Source organism: Rutilus rutilus (genome assembly GCF_951802725.1).
Source record: "Rutilus rutilus genome assembly, chromosome: 7".
Lineage (NCBI taxonomy): Eukaryota > Metazoa > Chordata > Actinopteri > Cypriniformes > Leuciscidae > Rutilus > Rutilus rutilus.
This window is the reverse complement of record NC_140221.1, coordinates 14,201,405-14,223,810: the sequence shown is the minus strand read 5'-3', so window position 1 is coordinate 14,223,810 and position 22,406 is coordinate 14,201,405. Positions and strand designations below refer to the sequence as shown.

The following is a 22,406-nucleotide window of genomic DNA, read 5'->3' as shown; positions in this document are numbered from 1 at the left end:
ATCGTCGCAAAATGGCAGCAGCTGCGTTTGTATGTAATAAGAGAGAGCGAGTCCACAATACTGGGTGACATAATTAACTAACTGTACACAAAATATTGATTTGACTGAGTTTTAATATTTTATTAGCTCACCAAACGAAAAACTTCATGGATTCTCCAACGTGGAATGTGCCACTTCCAGTATTTTGCCGGTTACTCGACATGGGTGAATTGCAATCGATGATTTTTTTTTATCGAGTACTCAAATTTAATCGAGGAATCGTGACAGCCCTAGTTCAATCGTTGCAAAAACATGTTGTAAATAAAAACCTTTGACAAAATGGCAGTAGACAGGCTATAGTGTATCAGATGTTGTAACCTGCACTTTTCATGATTATTTAAAGCTGCAGTCGGCAAGTCTGACAGATTGAGGGGATTTAGCCAAAATCTTTAATGTTTACAACTCTCATGCCTAGTGTTGTCAAAGTACCGGTACTTCGGTACCAAGTCGGTACTGAAAATGTGACGATACCAGCATTTCTGTAGTACCGGGTGTATTCGGTACCTGCTAATAGGCAGCTGCTTTAAGTCGCTTCCTTGTTTTTATCTAAGCGCGGGGCTCCAGACTAACTTTTTTACTTGGAGCACTGTCTGTAGCCGATACCACGATATATATATATATATATAGTGTCTGTGTATATTAAATTGCAAAAAGACTATTTAAATATTAACCCTGCATGTTCTGCTTGTCTGTGTGAATGAATTCATTTAGGCTACCTCACACACACACACTGAAGCACGAGTGACGCTCGCGTATTTTACCGTTTAATTTGAGAAAAAAACTATCGTCATATCATACACACACAGAAACTCAAAGGTCTTCACGGCAACCCGTCAAAATAAAAGTTTGGTTTAACTTGAAAAAATTTACAGAAATAATTATATTAGGCTACTGTACAGTAGATTTAGTTACGTCTTTTATATAAGCAATATTTAAGTTTAAAAAGCATGTAGCCTTTAATGCTTATATGTATTATTTACTTATGATTACCGTCATAAATAAAGTCATTGAATTGAATTGAATATTTTTTTTCAAATAGTTCAATAAAATAGAAAAATAGTTCCAACAGATTTTGCTGTGGTACCGAAGTTGGTACCGAGAACCGTAAAATTTGAATGGTATCGTTACCGACTACTGGAATTTTGGTATCATGACATCCCTACTCATGCCCCTCCCCCACTACCACCGAGCACCCTCCCATCGAGTTTGTGCTCGTGAACGCTGTGTGAATGCGCCGGTCTCTTCAGCATCGATCAACACCATGGAGTACTCGGTTGTAGGCTTCCCTGGCTAATCTACCCATAGATAGCAAATAACCATAGACAGTATATAAAGTGGACACAGCGACCCCATTGGATTCAACGGAGACAAGTGAAGTCAATTAGAAGCTTTCACTTCCTGGGGGTCGAGCGTACTGTGCAGACTCAAACTGAGCTTGACGACGTAGATGTGACGTGAGTAACCCGTCTGTCTTCTAGTAGCTGTGCCAAGAGAAATCTGAATCATTCCCTTCTGAAACTTGCAGAGACGGAGAGTGTGAGTAGGAGGTGTCCATGAGCTAGGAGCAGGAGAAACTTTTAGTAGGTATTCTGATTAATTATTTTGTCATTTTGCCTCCACGTCCCCTCGATTGCCCGCGAGCTTCTCCTCCAGTCCATACGGTAATTTCCTACTGTGCGACAGAGAGTCGCGTGGTTATGACGCAATTGTTAGCCTATTTTTACAAAAATTGCTTCTACGGGGCCATAACGTAAGATACAAGGTAATGGAGCCTTTTATACATTGTCGTGTTTCTTTAGAAATAAATAATGGACAAATGGAGTCTTTAAACGCCTCAGATGTAAAGTTATTAGCTGTCAAAGTGACGCCAAAATGAAAGGGAGTCAATGGGATGCTAACAGCAGGTGGGGGTCCGCTAGCCAATGGCAGCGCCCGGGGAAGCTTCAAAATAATATGAAACGCTGCCCCCCTGCAAATAACCAAGGAATTGGAAGCTTGTTAGTAGATTTTCTCTCCGCCATCACGCTTCGTACAATCCAACACACCTGCGAACTTCAGGCTTGTGCATGTGGGGAGGGGGATCTGTGGTGTGTGCACGAACTGTGATTGACAGTCAGATCTCACACAGCCCTGCGCTGATTGGACCAGAAGAACCGGGAGCGGTGGATTTTTGCAAAACAACAGGTTCTAGGTGGAGGTAGAAGTGTTTTTTTTTTTTTTTTTAACCGGCTGATTTATGTTGTTCTGTCGGAGCAGTGTCGGTTTCTGTGAATATGATCAACAAAATCTTGCCGACTGCAGCTTTAATTGAAGTTGCCATAATCTCAATTATTTATTGCATTAACTGTTCCTACATTTCTGTTGGCCCAGATTTTTTTTTTGTACATCTCTATCAGCGGTCAAATTTAGAAAAGAACGATTCAGTGAGCTGCAGCCCACAGACTCACTTTCTGTCTCTGTTTCTCTTCCCATCACAGAACAGGTGGCAATATCTGAGAGTCTGTCTGTATTGGCTGTAGGCCTTACACACTCCTCTGCATTATTAACACTGTTACACTACGTTCTGTTGCTTTATCATGTGACTGCTCCTTGCATCTATTTACAGTCATTGGTTGGATGTGGTTACAGATGGAGATGACTGCTAATTGTTTTTGCTTTTTCAAACATGCTACATTCTAAATGTATTCAGTGCACAAGAAGTGCATAACAAAACATTTCACAATAAAATAACAGTATTAACAGCTTGATAAACAAAACTGTAATAAACTCTTTAAAACAGACTAAATAAAATATAAATAAATACAATTAAAAATAAATAAATTAAGGTTAACTAACCTAAATTCCAGTCATAACAATAAATAACTTAAAAATAGTTTTTCAGTGCACACATTTCACAATGAAATAACACACTGTACAGTATTAACTGCTTGATAAACAAAATTGTAATAGATTGTGTCTTTAAAATAGACACCATAAAATAAATTAAGATTAACTAACCTAAACTCCAGTCATAACAATAAATAAAAACTAACAGAATTTAAAAACAAAAAATAGATTGCTATATAATAGGGCTGCATCTAACGATTATTTTTGTTGTCGATTAATCTATCGATTATTTTTTCCGATTAGTCTCTAACTCTAACGATTATTTTCTTGATTAATCAAATGGTTATTTTTTGGGATTAGCTGATTCATCCTTTGGCTAACTTTCCAATAAACAATAAGTACAACTTCTACCATTAGTATTTCAAACTTTTATTAAATAATTTTCTAAAAAATACTTTGAAACTGTGACATCCTTTTGATGAAAGAAATCTTGCACACAGTTTGCCTCCTCCTGAGAAATAAACAAACACAAAAATAACATCAGTAACATATTTAAACATGAAATCTAACAATATATCAGCTGTAGTGCATCTGTATATTATTGTAATATATTATCGTGCAGACAAATAATTGTATTTCAGAAAGAGTAGTGTATTTATGTCATTTTATTATGAAACATACGAATGCAGGAAGCATTTTAATTTTAATTTATTTTCAGCCAGTGATATCATAAAATGTAAGATGTATACATTCACAGTGTAGGCCTAATTAGGAAGTGTGTTGTTTATTACCGTAGTTGGGTATATGATTCACTTCATTGACTAGTCAATAGTAAACGGAAATGCACTTGTATTTATGTGCAAAAGGTTCACATACACTAGCTTACTGCCTAGTGTTTATAAATCTAACGTTAGTTGTTTATTTTTAAAGTCTACATGTGCATACACAACTTCAAACAACTGATCAAAGTTGAAGTTATAAGTTAAAGTCCGTTTTGTTGTCGCCGTAATAAAGTACATCTGAAACGTTAGCGATTAACATTAGCGTTATTACCTAGTACACCGACAGCTTTAGCTCTAAGGAGACTTCGATGAGTTTTTGACCAAAACACAGCAGGTAAGAACGCAACAACAACTCCCAAAACTCACTGTAATAAATGCTAAATTACTTACCCAGCTGGCTCATCGTTTTGAGGTTGGAGAGTCCCACAATGTTTTCTTTTAAGGTGCTTGTACGTACATATCAGTTGGTATGCCATTTCAGCTTTACAGAGTGAACAAAGCACCATTTTATTTGGCCTCAGTTTACAGCATTCCCATACTATTGATGATCGTGGCCTGGATCGTGTGATAGATTCTCATTTTCACCATGCCCAGGAGCAGTATTCGGCATTATTCAAGATAAACGTAAATAATGTGACGTTGCAGCCCTACTATATAGTGGACCGTTAAACTCATATACGGCTCCATCGTTCTGCTGGACCACATATCTGTGATCGTTGCGTAGTATTTAACCTGCTTAAGCTCGTATTCAATGCCCACCTTACATTTTTCATACATTTTGAGAATAGCAACTCATATGAAATGAGTGCGAGATGGCAGCTGGTATCTTTTGTCGAGTGTTTGTATTAGTCTTTGGAAGCCGACTTTACTGACGATGTACGCAGGCTCCATGTCTCTGCATGATAGGTAATTACGTTGGTAATTTCTTTGTGCCGTTTCGATCCTTTCTCATAAGGCGTGACGCTTGCAAATGCTCGAATTATGTATACTTGTTCAGTCGGTTCAGGCTGGCTTTGAGGTGTGCTTTTGTTAGTTTTGATTGACTTTGTCGACATTCATTGATCATACAGTTTTTTTTATGCCGCTGTTTTGGAAAAGGGTTGTAATATTGCCCCGTCTCGTTGCAATAATCATTTCACAGGTCTTGCAAATTACCTTGCTCTGTGATTACACATCCTCTCTGTGTACTCCCAAACGACTGATGTTGAATTTGTCTTTCTGGCACCAAATAAATTTTATTCTGACCTGCATCCATATTTTATGTTCTTTCCTCCCGTTCGCCTATTCTGTTCTCCCGCTCAGCTTCGTCATAATTTGCTGAGTGAGCTCTGATTGGTTAACATCTTAAACGTGCACAAGAACGTTGCAGTATTCTGAATGAAAATATAAATAAATTAATAAATAAAATCACAGCCTTATACGGTTTAGAAATCGCATGTGCTCAAATCGCAATTGTTTTGCGATTAATTGCACAGCCCTAGTTCAGAGTAGGGATGCTAATGATTAATCGACGGTCGATTAATTGTTGATAATAGTTTATTAAGCAAGGTCATCATTAGAGTGTGTAGTAAACACATGCTGCAGACACACAAGCAAAAATTAAGTGAGCACGCCGTAGTTACGTATTCCAATATTAATGTCTTCATGTCATGCAATGGATTAGGTAGACTAGCTTTTTATTTCAAAACATTATTAACCAAGTGATTTTTGGTGCAAAATTTTCTATATATTCTAAACATTTAGTTGTACAGCATGTATTCATTACTTCAATGAGCTCATTGTTTCTGCCTTAATTAATACATTATTAGCTAACTGCGTGATTTCTGAAATACATTACTTAGACACAGTTACCTCTGATAACAGATCACTCTAAATTGTAATGTAGACACATGCATTTTCTGTAAAGCTGCTTTGAAACGATATGAATTGTGAAAAGCGTTATACAAATAATTGTGAATTGAATTGAGTCTCATGGTTGAGACGCGATCAAATCACGGAAGTCCTAGCTTTAGCCAAGCAGCATGTCATTTCACTCTCTGATCTACGCATTGTCTTATATTGCGTTTTGGCTTGTTCGAGACCACCTGGTCTAAGTAAAGATATATAAAAAAACTAAACTTGGTGCAAAAGCATCATGTGTATACTGCAAACACATGCGTCTGCGGTGCTTTTGCATACAAATACTTTGTATAGTTTGGTTTCTAACCGAAACAAATATGCTTGTTGTATTCTGCTAGTTGAGACTTTTTCAACGATATTTTGCACAAGTCTATCTGTTATGTACTGTGATTTTACAGATCACATTTTCATGTAAAACTGTTTTTTATGCTATGAAAATAGAGCACTTCTAATATGTCATCAAAATTAAAAGCACTTGTTTAGTGATGGTCATATTCCCTATATTCACTGTAAAGCCAAGCTTGTAAGCTTTAAAATGACACCTATTTTGTGTTGGTTAAGAAAGTGGCTGTAACATGATAACTTGCTGCTCCCTGCTTCGGATTAATTCAGGTAAACAATGAATTGATTAATTGAAACAACGATCAATTATAGGAATTTATGTAAATTGACTTCCCTAGTTCAGAGTTTATATTGTCTTTTGCAGTTGATGTATATGATCGCAAAGGAATTTATTTGCATTTCAAGTCTTGCTTGTGAGAATATTTTCCACAGTTGGCTCACCTACAGTGAACCCAGCATAATGTGTTTCTTCATTTACTCCTGAGAGTGGCTTGAATGAGCTTGGCTGATCAGAGAAACTTTTTCCCCACTGCCTCCCAAGTTCCTTGCTTTCTGTCCACCTCATGGAGTCTGTTTAAAAAACATTACCACAGTATCATGCTGTGGCCTGTCTGACACCATTTAAAAGGTTCATTTTCCTTGCGTGATCCTGGGCTGCATGTATGCAGGATCTGGCCTTAATCACGTTTGAAATCTCTGTCTTAGGTGTAAAACAGGATTTAGCGGCTCATAAAGCCCTCTTTAAATGTCTCGCTCATTAGGAAAGCCTCAAAAGATAGACTCTGAGACGTGGCCACTCATAGGTTCCATTTTACTGAAGACCGCATGCTGCTACCATTTTACTTTGAAAATTAAAACAAACAAAAAAACCCAAAAAAATCATAAAGATGATCTTTAATGCAGTCTGACTGTCCCTGTTTCTCTTGGTCTCTTTTTTCCTTCTACCCTTATTTCTTATGAGTGGCCAACCACAAAAAAGCTAAACAAAATGTGTATAAATTGCGCTAGGAAACCCTTTGTCACGGCACTCTTCTACCGACACTCAGATTCCAAAAGCTCCCACAGAGGAGCTCTGTCAGGTTGTTCAAACTAGAGACCTGCGCGGGACACAATGTTCAGTCCCGCTCCCGCTCCCGCAGTGTTCAGTCCCGCTCCCGCAAAGATTTGTCATTTTTATGCCCGCAAATTCCCGCAAGACAGCAGGCAGGATGGATGTTCACTTTCTGTCTCACGAAAGGTCTTGGAAAAAAAAAATGCGTGCGCACATACAGTGAGGAAAATAAGTATTTGAACACCCTGCTATTTTGCAAGTTCTCCCACTTGGAAATCATGGAGGGGTCTGAAATTGTCATCGTAGGTGCATGTCCACTGTGAGAGACATAATCTAAAAAAAAAAATCCAGAAATCACAATATATGATTTTTTAACTATTTATTTGTATGATACAGCTGCAAATAAATATTTGAACACCTGTCTATCAGCTAGAATTCTGACCCTCAAAGACCTGTTAGTCTGCCTTTAAAATGTCCACCTCCACTCCATTTATTATCCTAAATTAGATGCACCTGTTTGAGGTCGTTAGCTGCATAAAGACACCTGTCCACCCCATACAATCAGTAAGAATCCAACTACTAACATGGCCAAGACCAAAGAGCTGTCCAAAGACACTAGAGACAAAATTGTACACCTCCACAAGGCTGGAAAGGGCTACAGGGAAATTGCCAAGCAGCTTGGTGAAAAAAGGTCCACTGTTGGAGCAATCATTAGAAAATGGAAGAAGCTAAACATGACTGTCAATCTCCCTCGGACTGGGGCTCCATGCAAGATCTCACCTCGTGGGGTCTCGATGATCCTAAGAAAGGTGAGAAATCAGCCCAGAACTACACAGGAGGAGCTGGTCAATGACCTGAAAAGAGCTGGGACCACCGTTTCCAAGGTTACTGTTGGTAATACACTAAGACGTCATGGTTTGAAATCATGCATGGCACGGAAGGTTCCCCTGCTTAAACCAGCACATGTCAAGGCCCGTCTTAAAGGAGAAGTTCACTTTTAAAAAAACTTTTGCTGATAATTTACTCACCCCCATGTCATCCAAGATGTCCATGTCTTTCTTTCTTCAGTCGAAAAGAAATTAAGGTTTTTGATGAAAACATTCCAGGATTTTTCCCCATATTATGGATTCCAATGGGACCCAAACGGATCAAGGTCCAAATGACAGTTTCAGTGCAGCTGCAAAGGGCTTTAAACGATACCAGACGATGAATAAGGGTCTTATCTAGCGAAACGATCGGTCATTTCAAAAATAAATAAAAAAGTTTAAGTTTTATAAGCACAAATGTTCGCCTTGCTCTGTTCTGTGATGCGCGTTCGTTGGCTTTTTAATATTAAAGCACCTAGGATACGCACACGAATGGGCATTTTAAACGTTAAACTGACACAAATACATTTTAAAATGTGTATATGGTCCTCCTCCCGCACATTTGTAAACACATCAAACTTGACCTTTTCAACGTAATTGCGTATTACGTGACGTCACGAACGCGCATCACAGAACAGAGCAAGGCGAACATTTGTGCTTATAAAACGTAAACTTTTTTATTTATTTTTTAAATGACCGATCGTTTCGATAGATAAGACCCTTATTCATCGTCTGGTATCGTTTAAAGCCCTTTGCAGCTGCACTGAAACTGTCATTTGGACCTTGAACCGTTTGGGTCCCATTAGAATCCATAATATGGGGAAAAATCCTGGAATGTTTTCATCAAAAACCTTAATTTCTTTTCGACTGAAGAAAGAAAGACATGGACATCTTGGATGACATGGGGGTGAGTAAATTATCAGCAAAAGTTTTTTTAAAAGTGAACTTCTCCTTTAAGTTTGCCAATGACCATTTGGATGATCCAGAGGACTCATGGGAGAAAGTCATGTGGTCAGATGAGACCAAAATAGAACTTTTTGGTCATAATTCCACTAAACGTGTTTGGAGGAAGAAGAATGATGAGTACCATCCCAAGAACACCATCCCTACTGTGAAGCATGGGGGTGGTAGCATCATGCTTTGGGGGTGTTTTTCTGCACATGGGACAGGGCGACTGCACTCTATTAAGGAGAGGATGACCGGGACCATGTATTGCGAGATTTTGGGGAACAACCTCCTTCCCTCAGTTAGAGCATTGAAGATGGGTCGAGGCTGGGTCTTCCAACATGACAATGACCCGAAGCACACAGCCAGGATAACCAAGGAGTGGCTCTGTAAGAAGCATATCAAGGTTCTGGCATGGCCTAGCCAGTCTCCAGACCTAAACCCAATAGAGAATCTTTGGAGGGAGCTCAAACTCCGTGTTTCTCAGCAACAGCCCAGAAACCTGACTGATCTAGAGAAGATCTGTGTGGAGGAGTGGGCCAAAATCCCTCCTGCAGTGTGTGCAAACCTGGTGAAAAACTACAGGAAACGTTTGACCTCTGTAATTGCAAACAAAGGCTACTGTACCAAATATTAACATTGATTTTCTCAGGTGTTCAAATACTTATTTGCAGCTGTATCATACAAATAAATAGTTAAAAAATCATACATTGTGATTTCTGGATTTTTTTTTTCCGATTATGTCTCTCACAGTGGACATGCACCTACGATGACAATTTCAGACCCCTCCATGATTTCCAAGTGGGAGAACTTGCAAAATAGCAGGGTGTTCAAATACTTATTTTCCTCACTGTAATTCCTTACCAATACTTGGTAACATATTTATTGGTAAGCCTGCATATGTTCAACCATACAAAACATTAAATAGGCCTCAGTAACTAACGCCAACAAAGATAAACATTAATCGGCCCAAATTCCATAGGCTTAATTATCGTGTAACATAAAAACAGCCTTTACTGTACGTTCACACAGCCGCCGACTTGAGCTGCAAAGAAACTCTGGCCGCCCTGTCAAGGACGCTTGTCAAAAAGTACGGGGAAGCTTGTTGACGCTTTGGCCGCTCTGAAGTCTGTGTCACACCATGAAATGTAAACAGAAAAAACAAGCAATACACTGACACTAGAAACCTTTTATAATGACAGCATTTTTATAACCGTTTTGGTCACATTTGGTCGTGGGAAAAAAAATATTTTGATTAATATGCGCGAGGGAGAGAGAGCAAGACGTGTTGTTTGAAGACAGTGAAGGTGAGTGCGCGCGCGCGGCCAGGGCTCTCTTTCTTTTGTAACTGGTGTGGTCCCTATATTAAAATAACGTCATATCATAAATGATAGGAAACCCAGCAACAGCGATTATCAGTTTCTCCTCCATTTTCTCGGAACTAATGTTTTGGTAGGAACTAAAGTTTACATCGTATGTTTCTTCGGAATCAGCCAGCACGAAGGACGTCTATATTCTGATTGGTTGCTGGCGTTTGCCGCTGCTTGCCGCTGAACCGCGTCATAACTCATTACCATAAAGTTGAGATACTTTCAACTTTTTGATTGACGCTCAAAACGCCCAAAACGAGACGCCGATGGATTTGACGCTTCTTGCAGCTGAGAGAAGCCAGCTTCCATTGAAAATGAATGACTTCCGGTAACTTTGGAAGCTCAAGTCGGCGGCGGTGTGAACGTACAGTTAGGCATGGCCTACACATAGGAACATTTGTAAAACGGATCATTCTTATCTAGCCTAGACTATAGACTATATCACAGGCCATTTAAACATTTAAAATGTGATCACAAAACACGAAACGGTCCCATATTACAGCATAATATTCGAACACAGAGCAGCGGGAAGGAATTGTCTCTAAACAAGTGTGCGTGAGATTAAGCCCCGCCCTACCCCAAACGACAACATCCACAAGTTTAGGCTGCTTAAAACGTTTTTATTGCTGCAAACAGAATCTCCCTCACAGCTACAAATTATGTACGCTACTTTAATCATTTATATATTTTACTTTACACTCATATATAATTTGCGGGAGTGCAGCGTATCATCCCTCCCGCCCGCACCCGCAAGTGCACCTCCATCATCCCGCCTGCTCCCGCAATGACCTTTCAAAATTTGTTCCGCACCGCACTGTTTTGCGTCGCGACCAGCGGGTCCCGGGACTAGAGTGCAGACCTCTAGTTCAAACTTTAGGCCAGGATATTGCTAAAACAATTGTGCTCACATTTCAGTCCTTCCACTCTTACGCCTGTTTCACACATACTTCGTTTGTGGAGCATATTTTTTTCTGTACTATGTAATTTTTGTCACGGGGGGTATGCAAAGTGAAAAATAGAGTCCATTGGCCAGATTTACTAACAGCTTGCGCCAGCGCAAACCCTTTCTTGGCGTTAAAAAATTACTGTCAGGATTTAAGACTTTGAATTAGCGCTGAAAAGGCGTGGATGCAGTTATTTTTGGGGCTGACCTTATTACATATGCATTTGTAGGAGTTTCCCTTTCAGGCGCAAAATTTATGGGAGGAGAGTATTTAAATGAATCTTGCAAGGTGATTTACTAAGGTTTGTGCTCGTCAATGTACTGGTTTTTGCACCATTATTTACCGCCCAGTAGGCTTGGCACGATAGTCGGTGTTACCGGTGTTACACGGTGTTCAGTCGCAACACCGGTTTCATCACTTGCCCACCGCAGCACCGCAAAAAAAATGTTTTAAAGCAATTACGCAGTATCCGTATTTTCGGTCACCAGTTGACTACCGTTATATGATCACGCTCAACCATTCAAGCGCGACAAAACAAGAGACCGCGCTGTAAGTCCTGCCTATTACACACACGTGCGCACACACGGAAAAGACGCGCGTCAGTATCGAGTTCTCTTTTCGGCCTTGAACAAAACATAACACACACAAATTATGCCAAAATGTCAGTTTTGTTGTTGCGTTTTTCATGAATAATAACGAATAATAACGAACCCACCATTCAAAACACTGTGGTTGAATCCGAAATCGCGCCCTATACCCTCAAATCGGGCGTTATTGTTCTCAACATGATCTCAAGCAGTGAAAAATAGAGGACACTGACAACGCGCTGAAATACAGGACCGAGCAGGTAATATTTAATATGAAACAAAGTCTTAACTTTCAAATTTGGTCAGTCAAACAAAAATAAAATAGGCCTACCGTTTTTTGTCTCTTTAATGTGTCGTGACAGATTGCCTCAGTTAAAGCCAAGTTCAAATCCACCGAAGTTAATCAATAACTCTTCTGACTGCTTTGTCGCACAAAAATGGTGGAATTTGATTGGTCAGATCACATGTCAATCAAACTCAATACGAATGATGAATTGACGCCATGTAAAAAAAAAAATTACATTACTCTAACACCCCCCACCCCCACGATGAAACCGGTAATAGCGGTGTTGTCACAATTCGATTAACCGGTGGGAGAATATTATCACCGTCACATCTCTACCGCCCAGAAAAAAAAAGCAAACCTGCTTTTAGGTTTAAAAAAAATCTACCTGGTTGATGTTGGTCATTACACTCCGGTTTAGAGGGACTAGGCCTACTCAGCACTCGTTAAGAGTTGAAAGTGGTTAGATGCATTAAAAAGCTGAGATTCAAAGCTTTAAGATGATACATATTTTGTGTTATTCCACGTTTGAAAACAAGCATGGACGGTTCTGGGAACATTGGAAAACACAATTCATGCATGTTTCATGGAGTTATGAGCTAACACGTCACATCAATGCACCATCTAAATACTTCATTGGATGTGCGCCTGCAGGTTCATGTGTTAGAAGTCCATGAGGAATATCTTTAGATCTAAATGATGGATTATGAGTTTGGGCTCTTTTTAATCGTAACAATCTGCTGTAAATAATTATGTGCCATTTTCCACAATTTATGCATGCTTCATGGAGTTATGAGCAAAAAATCAGTATACAAGGCTCTATGTACAAGGCTCTATGTGCGTCTGTGCGGGTTCGTGTGTGACAACTCCATGAGGAATATCTTTAGATCTGAGAGATGAATTATGCTGAGTTTGAGCTCTTTTTAATCGGGAGATTCTTTTGTAAATAATGTTGTACCATTTTCTACGATCTGTGCATGCTTCATGAAGTTATAAGCGAAAACGCAACGCAAGTGCTTCATCAGTATACTTTGCTATGTGCGTCTGTGGGATTTTTTTGTGTTAGAACTCCATGAGAAATATCTTAAGATCTGATTGATGGATTATATTGAGTTTGGGCTCTTTTTAATCGTGAGCTTGTGCTGTAAATAACTATGTTCCATTTTTGACTATCAATGTATATATTTAATGAAGATACGAGCAAAAAGGCCAAGTCAAAGCTACCTTGCTTGGCTACGTGTGTCTGTGGGATTTTTGTGTTAGAACTCCATGAGGAATATCTTTAGTTCTGAGTGATGGATTATGTTGAGTGATGTTAATGGTGTGCCATTTTCCACAATCGGAGCATGCTTCATGAAGTTACGAGCGAAAATGTGTCATAAATTCAGCATCCGTATATGATTTACATATGGGTCTTGAGGGGCTTCGTGTACAAAAACTCGCTCAAGTTTAGTAAAACAGGTGGTACACTTCGAGGTTTAAAGGGTTAACTTATCTTTTGGGGACAATTTCTCAGCCAAATTTGATGTGTGATTAATTACCACATCAAGTAATTAATAAAATTGTAATTGCTTGACAGCCCAAATATATGTATATAAATATGCCATGTTATAGTTAAAAAACATATCTGACATCAGATCATAATATAGTTTAAATTGAAATTGTCCAGTTGTGATTTACAGCCATCTTTTTACTCCTGTATAGGGTCATTTTCAGAAGGAGGTTATTGTGGGTCCTGACAGTAGTCACTTACACATGGGGAACAACAATAGAGTCATAGATGCCGAAAGCTGCTTACTGTGATTTAGCTTGGACTCTGGGAATGGTTTGATACCCTTGTGATCACAGTATTAATAGACTTCAGTCTGTAAGTAAATGCTCTGCCATTTTCTACTGTAACTGTTTGAAGTCATTACTAATGGCTGTAGGGAGATTTATTTCTTTTTGAGAATCTTTAATCTCTGTCCTGATATAATTTTCTACTGTACCTCTCTCTTCTTTTTTTAGTGTCTCTTTCACCTGAATGTCTGTTTTTTACTGACAGCATAAAGAAGCTACTACTGGTACTGGTACTTTAATGGGATGACTTACATACTTGTGGGTGGTTGCTTGTATTCGCTTATGCTTGAGAGAGTGGAGGCCATTTACTTGCACAAACAGCATTCATTTTAAGTTCCCGGTTCTTCGTTTTCACTTGTTGCATTTAAGGAACTAAGCTGGACTGTTGTGCCACATTTTCATGTCCCCTTTTGTTGAAATGCTCTTGGTTTATTTTAAGACTCTAGCAGATACCATGTGATGGGATGTGATGAAGCAGCCTGATATTTAGCTTCTACATCCTCTCAAACTGACTCTGCCTAAACATGACCAGACTCTCAACGATAACATGCAATACACACTACAGAGGACAAACTGAACCTCAAACCAGAAGGATTTGTCTGCCTCAACCTCATTTTAAATGCATTGACAAAAGAAATGTTAATGTTTTTTTTTCTTGTGCAGTTTTCTTTTGTGGAAAAGTAGCATTCTATTATTTTGTTGAAAAAGAAGGATCTTTTTAAAAGTAGCAGTGACCATTTAAAAAAAAAAGTATTTAGCTTTTTTGTATTGTGGCTCCAGTCCATGCGTCATTGAACAACTGAAAATGAGAACTCCTGAGTCATTATGAGCTTCCTCTCTCTCTTCCTTTGTAGCTTACTTACAGGAAGTTGGCTATACTGCATCATCCTCACATTGCAAGTAGGAGGAATTCATCTGTGATTATAAAAACATTGTTTGACTCACCCTACATTTAGCATTTAGCATGCTGTTCAGGAAGAAATTTTGCATCATTCTTCTCCCTGATTTTCAACAGACTTGGTGGTCAATAATTCCTGGAGTTATTTGTTAGCTTTTCCATTCATCTCAATGGCAAATGCGTGGCTAAAGGACATAGCTACATTTAGCCTAGTACGAGACTACTGAGCGTGCAAATATTTTAGGGCTGCTGCAACCAGGGATGGGACGATGACCGGTTTCACTATAAACCACGATAAAATGTACTGACGGTTAGTATTATCGTTTAAAATTTAATTATCATTAAAACCGTATTTGATTATCGCGATTTTAATAACTCACTGTAAATCCTGTACAGCCAGCAACAGTCTGACGCAGGCGCAGCGTTGTTTTTTTTTTGTTTTTGTTTTTTCGAGAAGGAATGGCGGAAGGCAGTGACCGTGCTCGGGAGATTTTTCAGCCTTTTAAGAGGACCAAATCTGAGGTGTGGTCATATTGTGGCTTTTACAAAAGTCCTGAGTGAAACTTAATCGAGGATGGTCACTTCAATAAACACTTCAAATCTGCCGAGTCGTCTTGTGTGACCATCACCCACTGTTCATAGCGAACGCAAGGCAAGTTAACTTTGACCTCAATACCAAAACTACGTCTGGGAAATAACTTAATAGGGGTTATGCGGAACATACTTCCGGGTTCTACAAAACGGGTATAACTACTTCCGGTCGTCAGCTACTGAGGTAAACACAGCGTAGGAATGGCGACCTTTTATAGCCGGTGTTTACAGGAGCTACCCATTCTATCCATTCCAGATGTACATCGTATTGCCAAACGGACGTCCAGAGCCCCGAGTACTTAGGTAGATAAAGGATTTAAGTTTTTACGCCTCCTGATTTATTCATGATTATGAAGGTATGTAAGTTAGTATATGTAGCTTTTGCTAATGGCACCCGATGTAGAGTTAGCTAACTATCAGTAAGTTAGTTTAGACTTGTATGCTATCATAGTAGTTTAACCTTTTATATTTGCTTGCAGACGATTAAAACAATCAAATGAAGACTGCATTTAATTTTTTTTATAAAATTTTATTTTCTGATACTTAAGCATTCGTGACATTTTTATTAAAACAGAAATAAGAATTGTATTCTAAAAAAAGCGCAAAATAAGTTACCTCAGAGATAACCTACCGCTGCAGTTGCGTACGGTAATGCAAACCGGAAATGTTTATACCCGTTTTCCGGTTCGAACGTTGGGCGTTCCGCATAACCCCTAATGGGCACAAAATGTTGTTTTGAGTTGAAATATTTTATCTCACTCACTTGAAATAAACGTGAAGCTTCCGCGAAGAAAAGTTCGCAACAAGTGGCTTTCAGCCAAAGACAAACGATCAAGTTCAAACAAGACTATTAAGAGTGACATTTAAGGGATAATAATGTATATCATTGTACACTTATTACACCGATTTTTATTTTTTATTTTTACCATATAATTACGGGGACATATTGAATTGAGATTAATGTTTTAAATCTTACCTGTTTATAAATCCATTTTGTACAGCGTACAAAACAATCGTCCAAAAACGGAGACGCAAGACGGCAAGTTGTATTTGAATGAAACGAGAGAGCGCGTCCGTTGCGATACATGGATGTTATAATGCGTTGCTATTGACGACGGTCATTATAAGGAAGGAAATGCCACAGAATATAATCTTGCTTAAAAAAGTGCATATACATGAATATCAGTCACGTGACCTCTTACGTCATCCGCTCTTTTTCCAGTTGACTGCCGCCATCTTGAGTACCTACCGAGTACTGTCTATAGTACTGACAAACCTATTATCTCAAGTCTTGTTAGAAAACAAACAAAAAAATAACTATTCTTGAAACATTATTTGAATTCTTTAAAAAAATTTATTGTATGGAATAGAATAGCTCCTGCAGCAGGTGCATTAGCACAACATGTAGCATAAAGCTACATGACACAATTTAATTGATTAATATTACACTTTTACTTTTAACTCACTTTAAAACACCATAGAGTATTTGTATCATATTCCGGTCGCGGTTTAAAATGGTTTCAAGTCAAAAAAATATTTTGAAATATGTTATATTTAAAATTTTATATGAAGCTATGGCCTATCCTTACCTAGCATGCATACTGTAAACATTCTTTATTCATATGAAAATACCCTAATCGCACGAAAATCACACACAAATCACATATACTTCAAACCGTGCATTTATTAGCTTCTTGTTTCAGGTGAAGAGATGTTACTTTAGCTTTGTTATCATGGATGTCAGAATGAGGAAGTCATGCAGGACCGCAGGCAGAACAGAAGCGTGATTTTTATTTTTATTTTTTCAAACCACTTCAGCGGAAATCCCGCCCTGCAGCTGATTCTAAAGTTTTCATTGGTCATATCAATCACTGTACTGATTGCCTACACCAAACACTGATTACCATTGGACTAATAGCCCTGGCGGATACTGGATTGCATGTATTTGAACACAAATAAACCGGAGAAGACGTGAATGAATGCTTTTTGAGTGATGATTTCTATTTAAAATAACGACCGTTGCAGATTTATGTTATGTTACATTTATGTTATATTTATGTTACCGTGTTGTGAAAGCATAGCTAGCTAGTTCCTCTGCAACTGACATATCGATCTTGCCAAATCAGGTACTCAAGATGGCGGCAGACAAGTTTTAGAAGTGAGTGACGTCAGTGAGAAGACGTTGGTGACATCATCTGATATTCATGTATAGCTGCTTGTTTTATTTGTTGTTTGTTGATTTTCAAATATTAAACTGTTTTTAGTGTGAGCATCAGTTCTTTTTGAACACTTTCAACGAACTCCGCGAGCGAGCGACACTGCGCGAGAGAGACCGAGTGTGTCCGAGAGCGCGCTCCACAGTGCGCGAGAGAGACGAGTGTGTTTGAGCATTAGTAAATTGGTACATAGTAATATATAATTACTATATAAGAGGCATGGAAGTTTGATAAATGGACAACAATATAAATAAAACCAACAATTAAATTCTTACCACTGAATTAGCAGACTGTGATTTGAATCAAATAGATAGAAGATGAAAACTGTTCCAAGTACCACTACAAGGGGAATATTTTTTTACACAATTTGCAGCACTGAATTTTTCATTCTTTACTCTAAATTCTTTACTCTACCCTAAACTTCACTATATGCTCGGAAAGGATGAGCTGCAAAATACCTTACACACCATACCAGGTGGTCAATCCATTGTATTTTAATATTATTATTATTATTATTTAAATTATTTATTTTATATTGTATTTATATTTTATATACATTGTATTATAATTAATATTAGGATAGACTAGAGATATTATCTTCTGTTATAATTATTATTATTGCTGTTATTACCTGTTATCCGACTGCGTGAGACTTGTCTTTTGTGTGCATGTGCTTGTCAAATAATGTCAAACATTTTGTTAAAGATTATAACATGTTTGACAAAAAAAAAAAAAAAAAAAAAAAAAAAGTTTGTGAGTGTGTGCATCTGTGAGTGAGAGTTTGTGAGTGTGTGCATCTGTGAGTGAGAGTTTGTGAGTGTAGTGTAGAGAACAAGTTCTGATGTTCAAACAAATCCTGTTAAGTTTTCTGATTTGTAAGTTTCTTTATTTTTTATAAATTATTTATTGGTCTGACAGCTCAGGTCCCTTTAAAAATCCCAGGTCCCTTTTGTTTTTTTACTTTAACAGCTCAGGGATGTTCAAGGAGCAACCTGTTTGTGCACTTTGCACTGTGAATTTACACTGTCAGTTCTGTTTTTGAATAAAGGGTTGGAAATTAATGGGGGGTTTTTAATCCGGTTCATCGATTAATCGAAAAAATAATCGACAGATTAATTGATTATTAAAATAATCGTTATTTGCAGCCCTAGAATATTTACGTAGTTAAATGAAAGTTGATGGAAATTTTTCTCTCTGCGGCTGTCAGTAATTCTCCATTTAGCATTCAGACAGCATGTCACATTTGGTTACAACGGTCAGCAGCACAGTAAAACTCTCTCTCGTCATTTGAGTATAGTGAACTCATTATGTTCAAAAAGTTTGAGATGATTTGAAATTTGTGACATGACGCATTATCAGACTGGATTTAGCCATTAGAAGATGGCTACATTGTGGTCATATTGGACATGGTCAGCAACAATACTCAGCCACAGGTAGGCTGTGGCGTTGCTCAATCTGTACCTAGGGGCCCAAATTGTGCCAAGAAAATATTCCCAACACCATTACACCACCATCACCAGCCTGAACTGTTGATAAAAGGCAGGTTGAATCCATGCTTTTAATGTTGCTTACTCCAAATTCTGACCCTATCATCTGAATGTCTCTGCAGAAATCAAGACTCATCAGACCAGGCAACGTTTTTCCAATCTTCTATTGTCCAATTTTGGTGAGCCTCAATTTCCTGTTCTTAGCTGACAGGAGTGGCACCCGGTGAGTTCTTCTGCTGTTGTAGACCATCTGCTTCAAGGTTCAACATGTTGTGCATTCAGAGATGCTTTTCGGCAAATCTCGGTTGTAACGAGTGGTTATTTGAGTTACTGTTGCCTTTCACTTTGGAAAAAGTACTGAATTTCCTGATCAAAACACATGCGAAGACAACGCAGAAACAAGCAAATCATATGTGACCCGCGCTGACAAGTGTTGGGTTAGAGTATGGGGATAGGATATGTAATGGGCTGTGAAGCGCTTTATATGACAAATTAATAAAGCCTATATCCAGCCTTTGCTTGGGCTGAACGTATTTAATTTATTGTGTGTGTGTTCGGGAAGTTGCAGTGACAAAAACAGTGACATTCCAATTTAAGTTTGAAGGGAGTTAAGCCTGTGTTTTAGGTTATCAAGAAATTATATTTTGCCAAAGAAGAACTTTTACCTTTTTTTAAACATGTAAAACAGCCTACTTCAGTTTAAAATGTTACAATATCATCACGCTTAACACTGAGAATTTGAATAATTGTAATGTGGCTATGGGGTGCGGATATCTAAATCAGAGAAAATCATTGGTGTGGGTGGATGATTTATTTTTAGCAGCAGATTCGGGTGACGTTAGAGCTGATCTGCGCATCTCTAATATGAAGAATATGAAAAGCTTTGAGAGTTCATGATAGGCCTAAGCCAGCCAAAGTACTAGCACAAAAACACACTCAGTAAAATATTGTCTAATTATAATTGACATAATCCTAGAAAATATCAAGAAATCTTTATTTTTATTTATTTTTATCAATATTGCATACCCCTACACATAATTGATTTTTGCTGGGAGATGGTATAATTATGGCTTCTATTAGCAGGGGCTAATAGGGTAAGAATTATAGTAAAGACCTCTGTTTTTAGCATGTCATTTTACCTTTAGCAAGGTGATATTTCATTGAAGATGGCTGTAAATAGAGAAGAGATGTCTTGCAAGTGTCACAATCACACCAGGCTCTCCTCACTCACATAATCCTCACAGTCTCCAGAATACTTATCACCAGAACCTGTCAGCAGCACACATACATATAGCTTTTGTGAGAGCTCTTTTGACTTTGCCATATTTGCTACTCAACTGTAACACATGCATTGGCTAAATGTATGTATGTGTGACAGCACAAGCTAATTCAATTTTGTTTCCAAAGGCTTAATTGTGTTTTAACACAATTTTGTACCATACAAATACAAACATTTAAGAATCAATATTGGATAATACAAATTCATAACCAAAAAAAAACAAAACAAAAAAACAGCTTAAATCCAATTAATCCATATTATCAACCCAGCCCTATTGCCCAACACGCTGTCAAGAGAAAGGTATTGAATTGGATTAAAACGGCTCTTTTTATGCCAAAAGCCTTTCATTAAATTTGCAATATGTGGAGAGGACATTTATTTTTCATATAGAATAGTCTGTAGAATAGTACTTTGATCCTTATTTAAATAGATGAAATTTATATAGTGGTGGAGGGTGTCAAAATTATAATTACCAATCTGACATTCTGGCTAGGTTCATTTTTAAAGCCTGCTCTTTGAGGTTTAAAGCCTGCTCTTCCTTGTTTTTTGGACGGTGGATTTCAATTTGGGTCACTTTATATGGGACAACATCATGAGACCGACATGTTTTTCATAGTCAAATTGAAGGTTATATTCAGATCACCAACGTTCTGTTTGCAAGCTAGAGCGAAGTGTGCCAACCTTTCTTCTGCTGAAACTGCTGATGTAGGCTATTAATAGCAAGGATAAATGTAAAATTTTCTTGTCCCTAAGGCTGAAATTTTGGCTGCAAAACAAAGAGATGCATATACAGTATACAAGACGTAGGCCTAACTAATGCAACAACATTTTGACCTGAATAAATGGCTGCAATGACGCTCTGTTAGGTGGGTCGTTATGCAATGGTTTTGTTGCTGTGGACCTGCAACCTATTGAGATGTGGATTATCATTGGTTAACAATTACACTCAAATTTCAGCATTTATAAATGTATGCATTTAAAATAATGACTTTACATTTGTCAATCAACTAAAGTTCCATATCATGGTATACTTGTGTGCTCTCTGTTTGCTGTGTGATCTTCAGATGGGCTTGTTGGGTATACTTGCGTCATATGACCGTTCCTTTAAACAGTTTTCATACTGTGCTGTAATCAGATGAGCATTCACAGGCTTCCTCTAATTACATCCTGCACCCAACATACATTCAACAGTACTCAGTGTGCATTAGGGCTGTCACTTTTGTGAAAAAATCCTGTTCAATTTTTGAGACATAAGTGTTCATTGAATCGATTGTAAAATCGATTTTCCACGTCTAAAGACGTTTCCATTTTAAACGCCAAATATATGCAAATCCACGGACAACTAACAGGCTTTAGGACGAAAGTAAAGAGGGTACTTGAGACGCGCTCAAGTCGGCAATATTTCTGATGATTTATTGGTTTGAAGTTTCGTGCACAATGACAAACAGGAGTGCAACATTCTCGAAAAACAATAAGCAGAGTGGACTGCCATAACATCAATGAAATACATTACTGCAGGCTTCAACATGGCTGTGTCTATGATTAGAAATGTCAAACAAATTTCGCCTACGTAGGCGATTGCAGACCGTAGCCCGAATCTGTATCTGTATGCATGAGACTGTCTGAATACCGGCAGAATTCACATTTTTGTAGTAAAAAGAGACACATTATGCAGAAGTATAATTTGCTGTTATGTGTGTTTGTCAGAGCCTGCAGTTGCTGTGTGACGCGCATGCGCTGCGGTCGTATTGTGACGAGCTGGACGCGCTCTGAGAGAAGGCCGTTAAAATCGATTCCCTATTTTCGTTTTCTAAACTAGTGTGCATGCAAGTGTGTAGTTTTACAGGCATTTGAATTGATGTGGTTGAATGGCTTTTAGAATTGTTTTTCCACTGTTTTTGGGGTCAGTCTATCTCAAGTGGTCCAATGCACCATGTCTACACCATGTCTACACCATGTCCTTCAAAGCATCACATCTCAACAGTTTGAGGTCCCGTATCCAGTTGTTGCAAACACCTTTAAAACCACTTGTTTTTTTTTTGCCAAAAGAGTTGACCGCTGTGATTAAACCACTGATCTATATAAATGACTGGATTGCTCATTGTGTTCTAAGCTGCCAATAGGCAGTGAAGCCACTGAAGTGTTCGAGAGGCCATGATCTT

The 22,406-nt window shown here is 38.3% G+C and overlaps 1 protein-coding gene across 9 annotated transcripts in view; it reads left to right on the top strand.

Moving 5' to 3' along the window:
* The window catches only part of specc1 (sperm antigen with calponin homology and coiled-coil domains 1), a 229,498-nt gene that overhangs the window by 51,216 nt on the left and 155,876 nt on the right, over positions 1–22,406 (top strand). For 3 of the 9 annotated variants that reach the window (XM_084412869.1, XM_084412878.1, XM_084412877.1), the window contains exon 2: positions 19,088–19,188. The exons of 2 other annotated variants lie outside the window; for them this stretch is intronic. The gene's annotated coding sequence lies outside the window, so the exon portion shown is untranslated. Of the gene's footprint in view, positions 1–13,638; positions 13,802–14,729; positions 15,324–19,087; positions 19,189–22,406 lie in introns of those variants that run through there. 4 more of the 9 variants (XM_084412872.1, XM_084412873.1, XM_084412871.1 and 1 more) reach the window with 4 other exon arrangements.